This window comes from Saccopteryx leptura, chromosome 5, assembly GCF_036850995.1.
Source record: "Saccopteryx leptura isolate mSacLep1 chromosome 5, mSacLep1_pri_phased_curated, whole genome shotgun sequence".
Taxonomy (NCBI): Eukaryota; Metazoa; Chordata; class Mammalia; order Chiroptera; family Emballonuridae; genus Saccopteryx; species Saccopteryx leptura.
In genome coordinates this window covers 27123682-27136809 of record NC_089507.1, presented here as the reverse complement: position 1 = coordinate 27136809, position 13128 = coordinate 27123682, and the positions used below count along the sequence as shown (strand labels likewise).

General features: G+C 45.6%; 1 protein-coding gene across 5 annotated transcripts in view; it reads right to left on the bottom strand.

Annotated features, from left to right (window-relative positions):
- Positions 1-13128, bottom strand: part of TBC1D1 (TBC1 domain family member 1) — a 244641-nt gene that overhangs the window by 167734 nt on the left and 63779 nt on the right. The window lies entirely within an intron of this gene.

Genomic DNA, 13128 nt, shown 5'->3' with positions numbered 1-13128 from the left:
GATTGCTGGTAACAAAAGGACTAGTGTTTCCCCAGCCCCTAATAACCTTTATGTAATCGAAGGTGGTTTTCTCAGAGTCAGACAACTCAGCTATTGAGACTAGAAAAGGGGCAGAGGAAAAGAAACTCCAGCCTCTGCCAGCCCCGAGGTGTTAGCAACGGGGCTTTAGTGACGTGAGAAATACTGATTTCACCCGTTCTCTTCCAAGGCAAGATAATAAGACAAGTGTAGTCAGTTTATAGCTACAAAGGTTAAGCTGAGTTTCGAACTCAGACACTGGAGAGTTCCACGTTGAAAAAATAAAAATAAAGGCCAAAGGTCTAGCAGCTGATATGTAGATGAATGTGTCTTGCTGAGCACTTACTGAGTCCCAAATATCCACCCTTAGCCCAAGAATTTTACTTCTTTCCTTTTTTCATATTAATTCTGCATTACCTTCGTGATAAATTAGTAGGCCATTTTAATAATGTTCCCCAAATGCCTAGTGTCTGAGTTAGGTAAGTAAATTGGTTATCTATTGCTGAATAATAAATTAGACCAAATCTGAGAAGCTTAAAACAACAATTTCTGCCCTGGCTGGTTGGCTCAGCGGTAGAGCGTCGGCCTAGCGTGCGGAGGACCCGGGTTCAATTCCCGGCCAGGGCACACAGGAGAAGCGCCCATTTGCTTCTCCACCCCTCTGCAGCGCCTTCCTCTCTGTCTCTCTCTTCCCCTCCCGCAGCCAAGGCTCCATTGGAGCAAAGATGGCCCAGGCGCTGGGGATGGCTCTGTGGCCTCTGCCTCAGGCGCTAGAGTGGCTCTGGTCGCAACATGGCGACGCCCAGGATGGGCAGAGCATCGCCCCCTGATGGGCAGAGCATCGCCCCCTGGTGGGCGTGCCGGGTGGATCCCGGTGGGGCGCATGTGGGAGTCTGTCTGACTGTCTCTTCCTGTTTCCAGCTTCAGAAAAATGCAAAAAAAAAAAATTTCTGTTTGCTCACTGGTGGTTGTGTGGGACGCTGAGGTCTGAGAGGTCGCTGGCTTGAGCATGGGCTCATCAGGCTAGAATGCAGGTTCACCAGCTTGAGCGTGAGATAATCAGGCTAGAACACAAGATTGTCAGGCTAGAATGCGAGATCAACAGGCTAGAACACAGGTTCAGTAGCTTGAGTGTAGGATCATTGATGTGATCCTATGGTCTCTGGCTTAAAGCCCAAGGGCACTGGCTTGAGCAAGGGGTCACTGACTTGGCTGGAGCCCCTCCCTGGTCAAGGCACATATGGAAAGCAATCAGTGAAAACCAAAATGCGGCAACTACGAGTTGATGCTTCTCACCTCTCCCTCTCTCTGTTTCTCTGCTCAAAGAAAAAAAATCTATCGGTGAGAAATCCTGAGTTCTCTTAGCTGGGTGCCTCTGGCTCAAGGTCTCTCATTCAGGCCCTCGTTTTCTTGTTGCACTATGGTGGTTCTCCCCACAGGACTGCTCACAAAATGGCAACTGGCAACCCCAGCACAAGTGATCTAAGAAAGAGCACATATCCAAGAAGGAAGTCAATTATTGTGTAAACCAATCTCAGAAGTGACATCCCAAGACTTTTGCTGTATTCTATTCTTTAAAAATAAGGAATTAAGTGTTGTCCACACTCAAGGCATGAGTGTTAGGGGACGTCATCTCTTTTTTTCCTCTTTCCCAGTAGGATACATGGGAATACAATGAACTATAAGGGCATGGGGGGGAGTCAAGAGTGATATCATTCTAACAGACATACCTGGGTATGTGGTAATTGAAAACAGCCTTAAAAGCATCTTAGGGAAGTGCTTTTCTTTTATTGATTTAAGCAGAGATGTTCCCTAAAGAAATGAAGAGGTGGAAAATGGGAGTGCATTTGTAGCCATTTAACCAAATCTTTCCCTGTTACTATATCACTTCCCCAGGCAAATGGAAGAGATACAGGCTGAGAGTTCCATTAAAGTCAAGACCCTTTCGACTTTGCAACCTTCCTCCTCAAAGTGTGCTCCATGGACTAGTACCCTCGATATCACCTGACAATTTGTTAGAAGTATACACCCTTGCCCTAATCCAGACCTACTGAGTCACAGCCTTCATTTCACCATGATTCCCAGTAGCTAGTATGCACATTAAAGTTTGAGATTGCAGCCCTGCTGGTGGCTCAGTGGATAGAGCATTGGTCTGGTGTTCAATTCCCAGTCACGGCACAAAGGAGAAATGACCATCTGCTTCTCCCCTGCCCCTTCTCCCTTTCTTTCCCTTTTCCTTTACTGCAGGCAGTGACTTGATTGGTTCAAGTGTGGCCCCAGGTGCTGAGAATAGCTTTGTTGGAGCACAACAGCCTCAGGTGCTAAAACTAGTTCGGTACTCAAACATTCATTGACCCCGATGAGCTTGCTAGGTGGGTCCTCGTCGGGATGCATGCAGAAGTCTACCTCACTATCTTCCCTCCTCTCACATAAATAAATAAATAAATAAATAAATAAATAAATAAATAAATAAATAAAAATAAAGTTTGAGATTGCACTAGTATGTGAGATTCATTGACATCAGTCTTAATAATAATAAGTTACTAACAAATGGTCCCGTGTCCTTTAAATGGTATGAATTCACTGAGCTAGAGAGAAATCTGAAGAGATCCTAGGCAGCAACATACCCATATTTCCCCATGTATAAGACGCTCCCATGGATGAGACACACCCATGATAAAACCCCATGGATAAGACGCTCCCATAGATGAGACACACCCATGATAAAACACACCTTAATTTGGGGGTCCAAAATTTGAAAAAAGATGTATTATGCAAAATTATTGAACTCAAGTTTTATCCATCATAAAAGTCATACAATTCCTCATCACTGTCAAAACTCCCATCCATTAGCTTGTCCTCCTCTGTGTCTGATGACGAATCACTGTCTTCAACAATGAGCACAAAAAAGCAGGAAATGCAAGTTAAATGTCTATAACTACTGTATAAGACACACCCAGTTTTTAGACCCCAAATTTTTTGAAAAAAAGGTGCATCTTATCCATGGGGAAATATGGTAGTTTTGCTGGGAGAGGATGGGCAGCTGAGGAGCAGGCGGGACAAGCTGGATCAGTGACATCATCACACCCCATCACTCCAACTCCCACACTGAGCTCTGGATCGGTGACATCATCATACCCCATCACTCCAACTGCCACACTGAGCTCTGGATCGGTGACATCATCACACCCCATCACTCCAACTCCCACACTGAGCTCTGGATCGGTGACATCATCATACCCCATCACTCCAACTCCCACGCTGAGCTCTGGATCGGTGACATCATCATACCCCATCACTCCAACTGCCACACTGAGCTCTGGATCGGTGACATCATCACACCCCATCACTCCAACTCCCACGCTGAGCTCTGGATCGGTGACATCATCATACCCCATCACTCCAACTCCCACGCTGAGCTCTGGATCGGTGACATCATCATACCCCATCACTCCAACTCCCACGCTGAGCTCTAAGAGGAGGCCCAGAACTTAGAACCCACCCGGGAGAGAGACAAAGAGAAGCCTGAACTTGACTTAAAGAAACCTGAATTACCTCTCACTCGGTGATTTTCAACCAGCGTGCCACAAGAATTTTTAAAGTATGCAATACCTGAACTATATATTTCAGGGGCATTGACCTCTTTTCCTTTAATTGTCAAATTCAAAAAATGACAACAGCCAACACAACAACAGCCTTCTGGTATGAATGAATCAAAATTATACCTGTTTAAAAAATTTTTTAGGCCCTGGCCGGTTGGCTCAGTGGTAGAGCATTGGCCTGGCGTGCAGAGGTCCCGGGTTCGATTCCCGGCCAGGGCACACAGGAGAAGCGCCCATCTGCTTCTCCACCCCTCCCCCTCTCCTTCCTCTCTGTCTCTCTCTTCCCCTCCCGCAGCCGAGGCTCCATTGGAGCAAAGATGGCCCGGGCGCTGGGGATGGCTCCTTGGCCACTGCCCCAGGCACTAGAGTGGCTCTGGTCGCAACAGAGCAACGCCCCGGAGGGGCAGAGCATCGCCCCCTGGTGGGCAGAGCATCGCCCCCTGGTGGGCATGCCGGGTGGATCCGGGCACATGCGGGAGTCTGTCTGTCTCTCCCCGTTTCCAGCTTCAGAAAAATACAAAAAAAAAAATTTTTTTTTTATTGATTGACGTGAGAAAGAGAGGAAGGGGGGGGAGAGAGAGAGAGGGAGAAATATCAATCTGTTTCTGTATGTGACTTGACTGGGAATTGAACTGGCAACCTCTATGCATCAAGATGATGCTCTCACCAACTTAGCTATCCGGCCAGGGCCATACCAAATTTTTTTTGTCAGATTGGCAAAAAATATATTTTTTTGGTGTGCTACGGTTTTAGTAATTAGCTTATGTGTGTCATGAGATGAAAAATGTTGAAAACGCTGCTCTGATTGAGATAAATCTTCTGCCACTGGGCAGGAGGTGGGGAGGCAAAAAAATTACATTAAATTTAGGAGAATAAAAATGGCTCTTCCTACAAACAAAAAAAAAAATTGAAGTCAAACCAAATCCTGAATGTAATTCAGTTAGAATAGGATAGTGTGCAGGTGAAGCAGGAACATCAAAGCTCCGTTTATTTAACCCTGAATCCAAGTCTCCATATGTACACATCGCAGTGGAGGCTCTTGCAGATCTTGGTCTGAACTTGCCTAAAGCTTGCATATCTTTTATACTCACAGAGGTCTCCCTCTGTTCCAGGTCTCCCTGGTCCAAGACTGGGCAGAATCCCTCATTTCATGGGAAACTACGGATCTTTCCACAGGGTCGACTTGATAGACAGTAAGGTGTGGAGCTCTAATATCAAATATTTTAAGAGATATACATGAAAAATCTTATTTTAATTTGCTGTCAACATGTAGCTTGCCAGTCATATTGCACAAAGAAATTCTGCTATTATCTGGAATTTCATTATAAAGGGAAACTTAGTATCAGAAATCTAACTGATCCCACAACCAAATTAAACAATTTTACTTAACACACCACACTCCCTTCCATCTGAAAAATATGTCCTTCCCCAAGAAACTGTATATTCCCCCAGGGAAGGGCTGTAGGAAGACTGGGTGGGCATCAGTAATTTTTAACACCTCCCTGTGATTCTCTATCAGCAGAATGTAGAAGCTCTACAGACAGAAAAAAGTCAATTCAATGCTCAAAGACTGACAGTTCCTAGAGCTGACTGTCTATCAGAGTTACCTGTGGTGCCAAGGGGGGTTGGTGGGGAAGGAAGGCTGATGATTTGGCTGCTCTGAGGCAGGGTCAGATTCCCCCACCTGGCCTGTGGTGGCGCAGTGGATAGATCACAGACCTGGAGTGCTAAGGTCGCCAGTTCAAAACCCTGGCCTTTCCGAGTCAAGACACATATAGCAAGCAACTGATGAACAACTCAAGTGAAGCAACTATGAGTTGATACTTCTCGCTTCCCCTACCCTCTCCTCTCCCTGTAAAAATTAATAAGTAAAATCTTAAAAAAAAAATTCTCGTAGGCAGGTTATATAAATATGTGAAGAGGGCCATGTGTGAGACAGTAAGGAATGAATGAACTGTGGCATCTTGGAGAAGGCATGCTCAAATTGTTCAACTCCACCCAGACAAGCAAAGTGTGTCAGCCAGATGAATTCAGTCAGAGAAGTTAATATTGGTGTTTATAAGTGTGTGTGTGTGTGTGTGTGTGTGTTTCCCCCTAATGATTCTGTTTGTCAGCTAGGATTGACAACCATTTCCATAGTTCTAGATTCCTTATTAAAAAATAAAAAAAGGATACATTGCTGTGGAGAGCTATACGCTATCCAGATAGAACTGCAAAGATCTAAAAAATAGGATCTAGCCTGACCAGGCGGTGGCACAGTGCATAGAGCGTCGGACTGGGATGCGGAAGACCCAGGTTTGAGACCCCGAGGTCGCCAGCTTGAGCACGGGCTCATCTGGTTTGAGCAAAGCTCGCCAGCTTGGACCCAAAGTCACTAGCTTGAGCAAGGGGTTACTCGGTCTGCTGAAGGCCCACAGTCAAGGCACATATGAGAAAGCAATCAATGAACAACTAAGGTGTCGCGACAAAAAACTGATGATTGATTCTTCTCATCTCTCTCCGTTCCTGTCTATCGCTCTCTCTGACTGTCACTCTGTCTCTGTAAAAAAAAAAAAAAAAAAAAAAAAAAAAGATCTACAGAAAATACAAGACTTCTAAGTAATTTTATAAAAGTATGATTTAATCTCTCACCATCTCAGTTTTGCTCCCCAACTAAGCCTGACCCTAACCCCCCCCCCCAAAAAAAACCCTGACACTCCTGCCCTACCTTTTTCCCAATTTCATCCTTTGAGAAGGAGCAAGCGGCAAGGACAGCAAAGCCTTCAGAGAACTGGGAGGGATTTCAGGCACGCTGTTCTCCAACTCGAATGTGGGGAGGCAGGAAGAAGCAAAAGCATGACCTCACCCTACCAACCTGTTCCTGCCACTTCTCTACAAGACCTGGTTAAAAATAGTCATTGGGATCCCAACAACAGGGAAACTCAAGGTCAAGTGAATCAGAACCACTTGGCACTAGGCAATTACAACTGACACCAATTAAAACGTGTGTTCTTTTCCCACGCCACCAAGTACTTCTCTGCCACCAGCCTGGGAGTCCTACAATTCAGCTCACTTCTGACACTGGAGATACCTTCAGATCCCACAGATTAAGGGCTCGATCCTATAGGACCGCCCTATTCCCCCACTTCAGGGGCCAATCACAAGTCCAGGTTGTCACCTGTGCTTCTGGCAAACTGGCTATAGATCACAGGTTCTCCCAACCCCCTTCTTGGGTTCAATTAATTTAATAGAATAACTAACAGAACCCAGAGAAACATTTCACTTACGAGTTGAATGGTTTACTACAAAAGGCTATGACTCAGAAACAGCCAGATGGAAGAGATGAACAGGGCAGGTGTGGGCAAAGTGCACAGGGTTTCCGTGCCCTCTGGGACTGGCACTCTTCCTGCATCTACTCGTGTTCACCAACCTGGAAGCTCCCCGAACCAAACCATTTAGGCTTTTATGGTGGTTCCATTATATAAGGATAACTAATTAGATAGTTGGCAATTGGTGATTGAACTCAATCTCCAGCCCCTCTCCCCTCCCTAAAGGTTAGGGAGATGGGACTGAAACCGGCAACCCTTTCATCACCCAGTGGATCATCCTGGCAACCAATCTCCAACTTTTTGCTGATTTAAAGGTTTAACCAAAAGTTGCCTCATTAACATAAGAAAAGACACCTTTCTCATTTTCTTCACAGGAAAAGGGTTTGAGGAGCTCTGTGCTAGGAAGGGTAGACAAAAATCTAATATATATTTCTTATTATAAATCTCAGTATCATAGCAGCTGATCAGGAGTTCATTCAGTTCACAAATATTCATTAACACTTACTGTATAAAGCAACACCTGTCCTTAGAGGCAATAGCGAGACCTGAAGCCTGAGCTCCAGGAACAGAGAGGAGAGCGGGCAGATCTAGCAGGGAAGAGAAGGTGCACCATGTCCCCAGGGGAACAAAGGGCCGGGTCGGGCTGCAGGGGAAGAACCAGCTTCCAGGCTGGAAGACTCAGACTCCAGACGTCTGCAGATGGCGATGAGGGAGGGGCTTTCTAAGAAGAAGTGTTGCCGATGGAAACAGGGTTTGTCAACGTAAGAAATGACCCAACTTGTAAGAATTTTTATGAGTTTATTTGAGCCAAACTGACTACACTTGCCGGGAAGCAAAAATGTCAAGGGATTGAGAAAATGTTGCCGAAAACCAGCAGGCAGTTTCACCACTTATTTTATACATCAGAATCAAAGGGGAAGATGGAAGGAGTTTCCATGACACCCACTGGTGACTGATCAGGGAGGCGGGAGGAAGCAGAGCGGGGAATCTCTGGGACTGGACGAAAAGTAGAAGGAATAGACTCGTGCTTCTTTTACATTGGTGGGTACAGGATAGCAACCGGTTAACAATGAGCACGGTAATAACAATGAGGGGATCTGTGGCCTCTGCTCCAGTGCCGTGGTTGTGCCCTGAGAGGTCCAGGAAAAAAAAGAAATTACTTTGTTATTCCAAAATTATGTTATCAGATATGGTATCTTAGATGCAAAAAGAAGACAACAGATAGGCTCAGATAAGGTGAAGACAGACCTATGTTAGGGAAAAATACCATGACGCGACTCCCTGTCTTGACCTGTTTTTAGTTAAAAAGTCTAGGCCCTGGCAAGTTGGCTCAGCAGTGGAGCGTTGAACCGGCATGGGGAAGGCCCAGATTTGATTCCTGGTCAGGGTACACAGGAGAAGCAACCATATGCTTCTTCACCCCTCCCCTCCCCCTTCTCTCTCTCTCTCTCTCTCTCTCTCTCTCTCTCTCTCTTCCCCTCCCATAGCCATGGCTCGAATGATTGAAGCAAAGTTGGCTCCGGGAGCTGAGGATGGCTCCATGGAGCCTCTGCCTCAGGTGCTAAAAATAGCTCAGCTGGAAGCATGGCCCCAGTTAGGCAGAGCATCAGACCCAGATGGGGGTTGCCAGGTGGATCCTGGTCAGGGCACATATGGGCATTTGTCTCTCTGTCTCCTCTCCTCTCACTTGGAAAAGAAAAGGAAAGAAAAAAAGACAAGAGAGAGAGAGAGAGAGAGAGAGAAAGAGAGAGAGAGAGAGAGAAAGGAAGGAAGGAAGGAAGGAAGGAAGGAAGGAAGGAAGGAAGGAAGGAAGGAAGGAAGAAAGAAAGAAAGAAAGAAAGAAAGAAAGAAAGAAAGAAAGAAAGAAAGAAAGAAAGTTAGTTTAATTTCAGATCATCCTGTGTGATTATTTTAGGTCTCTGAGTTTGGAAGGCCACCATGCAGGCCTCCCCTGAGTTTGCCAGGTTTAGTATGTGGACCTTTTTTCGTCCAAAGGTTCTTCCATGGAGTCCCAGGAAAAGCATTTCAGGGACCCACACATGGGAGGATAAGGGATAAGGGGCGCGGTAAGATTTGCTGGAGCCGGAGCAAACACAAAGGCCTGTCCCCGCCTGCCCAGTGTCCCACCCACAGCCTTGCGGCTCGGCTTCGTCCTGCTGCTGAAGTCCTGGGCCTGGTGAGCATAAGTGCCCACCAGGAGGGTCAGGATCCAGAACTGTAGCACCATCACCTTCTGTCCTTTGTCCAAAATGTCTTACGTACCCACTGTTGCCCCACTGTCTTTAGGATTTTCACACCCATGTGAATTCCCATGCGTATGTACTAAAGCGTTGATTCTATCCTATTGATCTCTGTGTTAATATGAATATTGGTCCAGCCTTGAAGAACTTAGAAGGTGGGAGGAAAAGTATTCATATTTTTAGCCCCCACAATTGTCTGTCTAGTTGTAGTTCCATAGATAGAACAATAGCAAGCAGATTTAATAAAAAACATTTTTAGTGAGTCCAGCCACCTTCACTTCAATAGATTTATCCCAAAGCCTTGCAAAGTTAGAAGCTGGCTGCAACCGGATTAGACTCTGCAGTGTGAGAAGGAAAGCCAGGGAACTTGTAACTCTAGAGCAGGGGTCTCAAACTCGCGGCTTGCGGGCCGCATGCGGCCCGCAGAACAATTTTGTGTGGCCCGCAGACTAATCCACGAAGTTCAAAATATTTTGGATAAAATTAAGTAAGCCTAGGGGCCTACTTGTATTTTTCATTTCTCTAGCATCCTAGCTAGATATTAGCTTAGTTAACAGCAGTTGTGATGCGAACTACAGTTTCTGGTCGTTTTGTGACACTGAGTAAACTGCATGTACGATTGTGCTTGTTGTACTGATTTTTTTTGTTTTCAACTGCAGTGAGAAAAGTGTTGCGTAACAGTTGCCTTTTGTAGACCTAGTGCGGCCCGCCAAACGGCTGTGATCTTGTTCTGCGGCCCACATACTGAGTTGAGTTTGAGACCCCTGCTCCAGAGGGAACCAGACGGTGACAAACCCTCGGAAGAAAAAAGTTCACACCAGTTTTAAGATACCTTTTTTCTCTCTGCACTCAGCAGTCTTGTTAAAACAAAAACTTACATTTTGACACAAATTTATCTTTTCATTAAAATGCTTGTGACATTTCTAAACCAGCGAAATTAATACATCTTGCTATTTAAATATCTGTTCCCGTCTCAATATTTTTGCTTCATATATACAGTGATCTGTTCAATATTTAACTGGCAAGACAGTCCAAAAATAGAAACAGTGTTTTTCTATTTTTAGCTCAGCCTATAAAGTTTAAGCAAATAATCTTCTTTCCAAAGTACTGCACACACATGTTTCAAATTCATGGAAAAACCCAGCAGCAATGAGCTCATAAAAGAAAACACAGTGAAAATTTAAGAGTCAAAGATTTTGACATCCTCACCCTGTGTTATAACTAAATATAGATGCTCAACTTTAAACTCAAACATTTTCATTACAATTTATAATGGAAACATTAAAAATACCACTTACATGGCACCAATTTGACCAAAAACTGTCTTCTAAACTGAAAGTTATATTTCTCCTTAGAAATTAGACTAAAAAATGTGAATTTGTATCTCCTGATCAAACCTAGCAGTGAATAAACTCAGATCAAACATTTTCTCTCCTATAATCTATCATAATATTTTTAAAAGATAGTTTAATTTACTTTAGATTAGAATTATTTCCCACGTCTAAACAATTTTTATTTGTTCACCTTCATTTACTTCTTTAAAATGATCAAGTTTCAACCCAGCCATCTCATACCTTGATATTTACCCAAAGAAATTAAAAACTCATGTCTATACAAAATCCTGCACATGGATGTACCTTTACTCATAATTGCCAAAACTTGGAAGTATCCAAGATGCCATTTAATAGATGAATGGATAACTGAACGGTGGTACATATAGTGGAATAACTTTTTATTGATTGATTTTAGAGAGAGAGGAAGGGAGAGATAGAGAGAAAAAAATTGATTTGTTGTTTCACTTATTTATGCATTTATTGGTTGCTCCTTGTATATCATGCCCTGACTAGGGATTGAACTCACAACCTTTGCATGTTGGGAAGACACTCCAGGCAACTGAGCTACTCGGCCAAGACCAGACAATAAAGTATTATTCATTGCTAAAAAGATATGTGTGAACAAGTCATGAAAAGAAATGTAGGAACCTTAAGTGCATGTTACTAAGTGAAAGAAGCCCGTCTGAAAAGGTTACATACTGTATGATTCCATATGACGTTCTGGAAAAGGCAAAGTTGTGGAAATAGCGTAAGATCAGTGGTTGCCAAGGGTGTGGTTAGGGAAGAGAGGACACAGCAGAGCACAGAGGATTTCTAGGGTGGTGGAAATACTCTGTATGACACACTAATGATAGATACATGCCACCGTACATTTGCCCAAAGCTACAGAATGCACAGCACCAAGAGGGAACCCTAATGTAAACTATGGGCTTTTGGTGACTGTGATGCGTCACTGTAGGTTTACCAGTTGTAACAAATGCTCACTCTGGTGAGGGATTTTGATAATGGGAGAGGCTAGTTATGTGTGAGGGCAGTGGTTATGGGCAGTCTCTGTGTCTTCTGCTCAACTTTGCTGTGAACCTAAAACTGCTCTTTAAAAATTTGTCTTAAAAAATTGTCAAGCTTCCCTGGCTGGTTGGCTCAGTGGTAGAGTGTTGGCCCGGCATGTAGAAGTCCTGGGTTTGATTCCCGGCCAGGGCACACAGGAGAAGCGCCCATCTGCTTCTCCACCCCTCCCTCTCTCCTTTCTCTGTATCTCTCTCTTCCCCTCCTGCAGCCAAGCCTCCATTGGAGCAAAGTTGGTCCGGGTGCTGAGGATGGCTCCATGGCCTCCTCCTCAGGCGCTAGAATGGCTCCAATTGCAGCAGAGCAATGCCCCAGAAGGGCCGAGCATCACCCCCTGGTGGGCATGCTGGGTGGATCCTGGTTGGGCTCATGCAGGAGTCTGTCTCTCTGCTTCCTCTCTGCTTCTCACTTCAGAAAAATACAAAAAAAAAATTGTCAAGCTTTAAACACAATTGAATTTCTGTCAGTATTCTCACCCTTTTCACCACCTAAATCTGTGTGCATCGGTATTTTGAATCAGAACCACACAGCAAGCATCCACAGAGACAGAAAGGTGACCCTTCCTGTTGGTTACATGTGTCCGGCAAAGAGCCGCACACCTCCACACAGGTGCACAGAGAAATTCGCATCTGTTTCCTCTCTGCAGCTCGAGATTCCTACAAAAGTCCACCAGGCCACGTGCACCTTGATTTTCATTAAAAAGGAATGTACCTCATTATGCTCAGCACAATTTTCAGGTGCCCAGAACAAGCAAGCTTTCCGGAAAGGTAAAGTAGCATGCCCAAGGCTGCACCTGGGTGAGCTAAGGCTCCCTCTGCAGTGTCAGGAGAGCAAGCGGCCCTAACTGCTATCCACACGGGGACTGCATGCTCCTAAGATTTCAGGGATCTAGTCTGGTCAAGAGAGGTTCTCAGACAACCACCAGCTTCCAGGCAACAGCAGGCTTTGGCAGGCAAGTTCTGCCCCTCTCGCAGGACCAGGAGCTAAGGCCACGCCAGCTGGACTCCGTGGAGGTCTGAAATGGCAGCAGATTCTAATGACTGGGGATGAAGGAATGGGAAAGGAAGCGCATCCTCTGTGGGTCTGAGGCAGGAGGACCCTCTAATGGCTAATGAGGCCTGCAGCAGGCTCCCCACTGAGGCCACACAGGGTAGGCTAGCAAACCAGATCCAGCCTGAACCCGGGACAGAGCAGAGGCTGGGCTGCTGGGTGCGGGGGAGGCAGGCACAGTGGTCCTCCCTGTGAAAAGCTGGCCTGGCTGATGGACTGAAGGACCCTAACCCCCCCGTGCCATGGCCCCTGCCGAAGCTGAGTGGGAACCTGATTCCTGGGTTCGATGAGTCAAAGGGGCTAGCAGGGGTCCCCAAACTTTTTACACAGGGGGCCAGTTCACTGTCCCTCAGACCGTTGGAGGGCCGCCACATACAGTGCTCCTCTCACTGACTACCAATGAAAGAGGTGCCCTTCCGGAAGTGGGGCGGGAGGCAGGTTAAATGGCCTCAGGGGGCTGCCTGGTAGAGCAATGTTTGCTTACAAGAAGCACATCCTCTTGACATTGCGG